Source organism: Colletes gigas, unplaced genomic scaffold (genome assembly GCF_013123115.1).
Source record: "Colletes gigas isolate AHSC1104 unplaced genomic scaffold, ASM1312311v1 Colletes_gigas_Sc00018, whole genome shotgun sequence".
NCBI lineage: Eukaryota > Metazoa > Arthropoda > Insecta > Hymenoptera > Colletidae > Colletes > Colletes gigas.
The window spans coordinates 5,516,924-5,525,248 of NW_025106647.1; positions in this window are offsets into that span (position 1 = coordinate 5,516,924).

The following is an 8,325-nucleotide window of genomic DNA, read 5'->3' on the forward strand; positions in this document are numbered from 1 at the left end:
CCACCCTCGTTGCCTTTTCTAACAAAAAAAAAAAGAAAAAGGTAACCCTAGAAGTCGCCCAATCAGGTAAAAATAAATGAACACGCTAACTTCGTTCCGCCCACGCGACGTCTATAGGAGAACCAAATTTGTAAAGAACTAATCAGCGAACCCTACTCGATCTCTGCAAATACATCTCGGTTAATCACCCTGTCAGCTTTCGTAGCTCAACGTCGTAACAACTTACAGAATTCGCTGTTCTTCGTAACTTTTAGGTCGATTGGAGGAAGGTTTTAATCTAATACACAGTGTGTGTCACGCAACCGGTATCCGTACTTCCCGAAAGAACAATTGGCGATAAAGAGAAACGAGATCCTTTAAAAATAATATTTTCTCAGTTGACACGACTCGAAAGATTTGTTTACGTATCGGACGCAATTTGCAAACGAATCTCGATCGTCTGGAGTTAGAGACCATTCTATTGCACATCCCTTCGGACGGTGAACAATCGGTATCCTCCTAATTTCGTTTCGTATCCCTTTCAATCCCGCCCCTCGTAGCCGTTAGTTTCTCGATGGAAGCGTAACGAATACACACAAAAGTTCCATTCAATCCAGGAATCCCGTATACCACTCAACCCCATAAAACTCCCGGGTGGATGTCGCAAAACCTTAACGCCGTTCCCTCGTTTCTTTCCCCCCGGTTCTTCTTATCCGGTTTCCAACCTCTGCGTCTCCCTTCCCCCTCCCCTCCCCTCCCCTAACAGCCGCCACTCAACCCCATTCCGCTCGCATGTTCCAGTTTGCGTATTTTTAAATCGTCGCGGCAATTACATCGTTAGGTCCATACTGTTCAATTAAGCCTAGTCCAGACGAGTCGGCCAATTAGGCGGCTCGAGGATTTAATTGCGTCGACGCGCAACCACCACCGTGTCGCGCGGGGGTGGCGGGGACAACACCGCCGCGTCGGAGGCATTTTCGTCCGCGGCTCGCGCCGGAAGTTATCATCGAACGCCGCCATGCCGATGGCCAACCGACTCTCTCGTGGCCCGGAGTTTCACCGCGTGGAATTGATGCATGGTACGCGACGTTGATACAAATTGCAGAGAAACATAGAATTATCGCCGTCAACGTGACACCGGGCCGATAAAATGCTTTTTTTTTGGGGAATTAAGCGTCGCGCGGATTTAAAAACCGGATGGAACGAAGCGTAGGAAAAACGGCGATTTAATAATCGATGAGAATTATAGAAGAATTCGTTTTTCTTTTTATATCGAATAGTTTTGGGGCGCAACAAATTTTTGGAGCATGTCTAATTGGAAAAACGATTAATATTTGTCGTTACTTGATAAAAATTAGGTCGTTTTGTTCTCTGGTATCATCACGTGCCCGTCACGCGTAGAATCACTGTCGAAATTTTTCTTTATTAGAAACGAATAGCGTAGTAGTTTCCTAAACGTGTTTAGCTTATGCTGATATCGAGTGGACAGATATTTGCTTCGCGTATGGGCTAGCTACAGGGTAGAACACAGAAACTCGATGCCTCTATTCGGGGACCTTTCCTCGGAGACGATGTCCTGTTAAAAGCACATTTCCTTCGATGCATCATCGGCTTAGAGAAATTGGATCTTTCTCACCTAGTGCAGGGAGGGACGAAAGAAACGTGTTCGAACCCCTAGAGTCGAAGAACAGATACTTAGATACGTCGATGGAAGTCCAGAACTTAGGGAGGAACAGATTGCATCGCAAATCTACTATGTTTCTCGCTAAACTGTAGGAAGAACTTCACGAAAAATCGTGTACATTTTAATAATTTTGACACCATTAAGAGACTTTACATTGTATATTTCATCGATATGGAACGTATTTACCTCCAATAATATTCAGAAATCACGAATAATACGGTTGAATAGAATATTGAAATGCTAGTGGAGCACCCAACGCATCCGATGACGTAGAATATTTGTAATTGAACATACAAATTAATGCTAACGAACGACTGTTTCAAATATAGAAAAATTAGTTTATTATTTATTGCAATGTGAATTATAACTTGTCGAGACAATCAACTCTGTAAAAATACTGTTATTTATAATTATAATTACCAAGGATTGCTGTATTGTTTCTTCCGGAAAAGGAGTAGGAATTTCTACTGTAAATACTCTCGATCAACATCTGTGGGCGTACAAAAATCCGGTGTCATTAATCAACTTTGACACCAATATCAGTTTTCGTGCAACATGTGGGCTCGAATTATCGGAGATCTTGTTTACTATTGGACCAGTTTTTTCCCCCTGTCTACACTCAAGGGTAGAAATTACACATAATATTCGAATTCTGAACTTTCGATGCTATCGGAGGACGTATCGTTGGTAATTCACGAATATGATTAATGAACGATGGGAACTCTGGTCTCGAAAGCATTTTAAAAACGGTTACTAACTTTTTCGAATATTTATTTATCGGGACATATAAAGAGTTAAATTCAAGATAATAATACATAGACTGAAAACACCCTGGAAATTGAATTATTACAAAATTTAGAATATATTAGGAACTTCTGAACGTATGCACATCGTTTCAAAAGAAAATCATTGTGGATAATTTATTTAAGAAGTTCCACTCCTAAAATGCTACGTCATAAAGGAAATTGATGTCGCTCGCAGTGAGATATTTTCTTAATAAAATGACAAAATTTGTGCAACTCGGTTCTCAGGCTGCTCCGAGTGCTTAGAACGCAGACAACGTCGTCGTGTAATTTTGTTTTACGAAGAGTACCTAACTATAATACGTTCCTCCTAGAATATTTCTCTAACTTCGCGCACCTTACTTCAAAGACACGTATTCATTATTCGAATCTCCGTACAATACTGCACACGAGGAAGAAGTCAAGTTCCGCTTCCTTCCGCTTCGTTCCCGACTAGCAAAGAGATCGCAGAAAATTCATCATCGAATCGTTAGGTCGTACAAATTAACGATATTCCAGCGAAATATCTTTAATTAATATACAGAAACACGTCATTATTGCGAACGTTTGTCCCGTAATTTCACACGAAATTATCGAAGCAGAACTAATTAAGCGAAACGCTCGCGCGATGACGAAAACATCATTCCTGCGAGCGAGCGCGAATAAGCCGGTTTCTCGCACATTATGAGTTCCCGCAGACAGGCTTAAAGCAACTTCTACGATGTTAACAATATTCCTGAATCGATTCCTTACGACGGTACTACTTATAGAATGTACTACTCTGCCTGACAAAACCTCCGCCACGTTTGCACACAAGAGAATCATCGCCTATGTTCCAACAAGCGACAGTAAACAACCAAGGAAGAAAAGGATTCATTTCCAAGCAAGAAAAATTAATTTAAAATATATAAACTTCTTCCCTCTCGAAACAAGTGACGCATTTTAAGTATTATTTCTTATTTTACCTCGTCAATGTCCTGCTGTTTAACACGATTTGAAAATGAAAAGGATATCGACGTTTCGCCCCCTTAAATCGATCGGTTTAACGTACTTCAGTGGTCTTTTCGCATCTAATTTTTCGCCGAGTCGCCGTCACTGCCGTGATAAGCAAGCGTTCGTTCAGGATAAACGGCGATCGCATCCGATAAACCTGCTCTTTTTTATGAATCGTAAATAACGATGATTTAAGGTAAACCGGTTGCGTTGTATCTCGCATCCCCGGCGCTCCATTTGCGAGATAGCTGTTTCCCTTCCGTTTGGGCTACTTATTCACCGCTTTTCTTTTTTCTTTCTCGTTCCTTTCGTTGCCCGCGTAACGTTCTAAATGCAGTTGCGTATAAATATTCTGTTTTAATTAAACCGCTCGTGTACACACAAAGCGACGGCGTGCGCGCGCGCGTACGCGGGAAAAATAAAACGAAACGAACGCTAATGTTCTCGCGAACGCACAATCCCGTATTCATTAGAACGCAAAGCCGCGGCGGAAATCTGTGCTCGAGGCGACCAGAGGCAGCGGAAAGGAAGGAAGGAAGGAAGCAACGCGGTAGAAAGAATTTGAAGCGAACACGGTTAAAGTACAATTAGTACAGTATGGTTTTCCACGCGGGAATGGCAGTCGGACTTATTGCTACAATCATTCTCTGGTTACGCAATATTGCTGAACACCGGACTCGCCTAGCCCCGGCGCCAGTCAAATGAAGCGTTCGCGCCGTTACGCGAGAAAACGAATTATTATAATAAAAGCGAGCGGAGCGTGAATTATTCCTATTCAATGTCCAGGGCCACTTAAGAGAGCTTTCATGGATTTTTATGGACAAAAATCCGTCGAGTCTGGGACTAAAAATTATTTTCTCTTTATTTTAAAAGATACTTTTTGCAAGTTGAACATTTATAGTGGCAGTTTGTGTGCACGTCTTCAGTCATAGGGTTAAGGGTTTCAGATAATTCAGAGCTATTTAGCGCGTTTGCTGTTCACCGACCCACGATTCGACAAATATCGCTTGTGCAATTAAGCTGAAAGCTTTTTCAAAACGTCGAAATGAGAGGGATAGCGTATCGATTAGAGAAGAAGGAATATTTATTGCTATAAAAGTCTTACCGACTTCCTGTGTATTCGAGTGGCATTCGAGCCCGTAAGCGTGGACAGTAAACGTGTTAGTGAACCCCTCGGCCACGTCAAAACGCTTTTTTGTTGCGATCTGGCTTCACGGCGAGAGCTTTTTGCCACGCTCGAAGCGTTCGAGCGACGTCCACTCGCTACGCCGGGGCGCTGATCTTTATACTTTGCGAAACTTTTTGCTGCAGGCCCAATAAGAAGTAAGAAAGCTTCGTTAGAAATAGCTATTCTTCCACTGAGAGCTACTTCGACGGTTATAAGTGCTTCGGGCACGATTTGCCAAACAGAAATATTAAGCGTTTCTTAAAAGGGACCTTTGTTAAAAGAACGTTCTCCGATACTAGCCGAACGTACGATGCAAAATACATTCGAACACTGATTGCATGCACTTTTTGCGACGTGACTCCTAAACATGAAAAAATATTCTCTTTTCATTCATATATTTCCTAAATTCAATTTGAAATCAAGTCGAATGGCTAAAAATCGGATAAAGGAAATGCGTTTCGTGATGGAAAAAATTTTGTAAAGGCTGATTACTGATAGATCGATACGCGTCGAATCTATCATTGGCAGCTGAGAAAAATGCCTTTGAGGAGTACAGTCGGTTCGAGCGATTCTGTTCGTATTACGATATCAGAGACGGAGGCCTCGCGCCTTTAACCGAGGGTACCTCAAAGGCATTCCTCTCAGCTGCCAATGATATGCGCGCATATCAAAACCTTCTCGCTATTACGGAACCCCCAATTTTCGATATTTCCGACGTGATATTCTCGGGAACGTGTTCCCCGATCCTTTACACCAGGTGGTTTCCAAACTTTTGAGAACCGGCTCGCCGAAAGAAAAGGACGACTACCAGGATGAGCGATAGTTTGAAAACGGGACCGGGGAAAAATATACTTCGACGGGCCGCTAAGCTTTGATGATTAATGTACTAACAAGAAGAAACGCGTTATATTTCTCGTCGTAATCCTGAAATTGCTTGAATCGGCAATGCATCCAGCAGTGAAGAAGGAAACATTTTATAAGGAAACATACTCGATTTCCTAACATTTAGGCAAAAGTTCCTTATAACCTGATTACATTGATGGACAGAATTATAAGAAGGCACAAAAGTTATGATTTTTTAAACATACGGATAAAATTTCAGGGAAAAATGTCATGTATGGTCAGACATTAGATTTTTCGGTAAGGAATTTTTTTCTCAAAATACGTAGGATTTCAGAGGTATGTCTATTCAACAAAAATAATTATAATTGACCCCCGCAATCCAAAATAATTTTTCAGAATGATTTGAAACTTTTTAATTTAATTTTTTTATAACTTTTAAAAGAAATAGATATTCTTGATTTTTGTCTTATTTTTGCCTTAAAATTTTTCCTAGGTGTGACCGAAAACCCTGTATACGTAGGAAGGGCATTTCTCAAATTCAGAACGATGTTGACATAAAGAAATATTACTGTATCGCTCAAAGAGGCACACTATCAACACTCCAATAGAATTTATAAATGTTCATTGTATGCGAATGTATAGCAATAAAATAAAATTCTAAAATTTCTAATAGTGTCTGGCCCCAGTGTATCTACATATGTATACAAAGGGATTTGAGATAAAAATCTTGTAATAATTCACGATGTAGTCTTTCGTAGTAAAAATTTTCCTCCGTTCCCCCACTTTTTATTTACACGAACTCTTCGTACACGAAAACGAAAACCTCGGTAAGAAGAACGATCCGTTGACCGTTTTAAAAGTCGGAAGGCCCCTTAATTAATACTCGACGGTCTTTTCTTCGCCGAAAAGCGCACGGTTTACACGCGTTTCGCGCAAGAATATACGAGAACACAGCCGAGGTCTGCCGGGCCGTGTATTCTCGCAAATCCCTTATAAATTTCTACCACTTTGAATTTCTCAACCGGCACACGAGAAGCCTACCCCCGTGCGGCCACCCTGTGGCCGCTTATCCGCGCTGGCTGCGTGTCTCCTCGTGTCCCGAGGTAACCTCCGCGCGAAAGGCGTCGGAACTCAGTCACTTAAGTATAGTTAACACAAGTAGTAGGCGAGCTACGTACGGCTAGTGGGTAGATACAGTTACGTAGACTCCGAAGTGAAACGGGCACAGACGATACCCAGTGAATCCTTATCCTTCTCGGTTCAGCATCCTCTTTCAGTTACTTCCGCCACCGACGCGCAACCTCCCGTGTCTCTCTCTTCGGTCTGTACCCAGGTTCTTTCCTTTTCCCTCCTCAGAACCCGGACAATCCCTAGTGAGCCACCGGCGCCTCTACTCTCGACGGCGCCCCGGGTCGTAATTAGTTTGTGGCTTCGCCAGAGTCCGTCATCCCCCTACTTTAGGACCGCGACGAGAGAGAAACGATGGCCGGACCGGCTCTCTCGCTCGCTCGACGACTGGCTGTGTGCGGCTGGGCCAATCTACGACGACGGTGCCACGGCCACCTAGAAAAGAAACGGGTGAGCGAAACGACAACGACCACGCGACCGTGCGCGTTCGACGTCGCGAAGAAGCAGCCGGAGGAACGAGAAGAGGCTCGAGAATAGCGGGAAAGGGAGCCGTGCGCCTCTGGAAATTAATAAATGAAGAGACAACTCTACGAGAACCCTTCCGCGGAGACGGGGTCGCGGAGTTATCAGCGACTACTGTGCTCCGCGAATTAGGCTGCCCGGGTGTATTAGGTTTGCCAAATTCTACTGTACGTGCAACCTAAAAGAATTTTTATTTATGCTGGATTCTCGATACCGGTAGTCCCAGATCACAAGTTGTGTCAATAACATGGAATACGTCCCTAATTTGGAACACCACAATATTAAGGAGACCAGACAGTCAGATTGAACATTTTTGTAAGGGCTCGTTTAAAAAAAACGCTTGGGTATAAATAATTTCCCTTTTACACGATGTTTTGGTAGCTTAAAATGTGTTTGTAAAAGAATATTGAAGGAAATATCGCAGTCTGAGTTTTTGCAAGGTGATCGTTGACCTAATATTATACATAATCAGATTTGATTACTACCAGTCACTATGAGTCTAATATGGAAAATGAGGACCTCTGTAAAAAAAGTAAACATTTCCTAAATCGTCATTGACTGTTACCAGTCAAAAGGGCATAAAATTTCCTATAAATTCATAATATTTAAGTTTTTATCAAAGTTCTGCAAGCAAGTGAAACATGTGCATAAAGAAAAGTATTACATATTAGTACAACTGGCCCTATGTAGCGAAAATAAATGAATTAAAAAATTGCACATCTGGTCGAAGTTAAAAAGGCAACTAAAAATTGCAATTTCCATGCAGTGCCCATTGACAGATGGATTTTTGACTTTCTACATAATTTAAATAATGTTTCTAGTCACCTACCAAATATTGAACATTTGATATTTATACACGAGTTAGCAAACATTAACGTTCGACCTTTTACCCCAGATAATGGTCAATTTAGCTTGCCTCTAAACAAAGTGCACAAATGTCCACTTCCCGTCAGAATGCAAGTCAGCGGTTGTCGTGTCACGGGGCTCTTTAATTTTTCAAATATTCTCGGTTCATGTCGGATCCGTTGACAGTCTTTTTACCAAATTCAGCTCTGGAAACGAATGTTAAATATTTAAATGTTTCGAGAGACGCCGCACATAAAAATACCGACGGGCTTAAATCTGCGAAACGTGCAAACCAGATAGCGAATAACTCTCTTACAACCTATACGTCTGTTGGAAGATCGTTCGTTTTAAAAACCGTTCGACTATTCGTCTGAAACGTG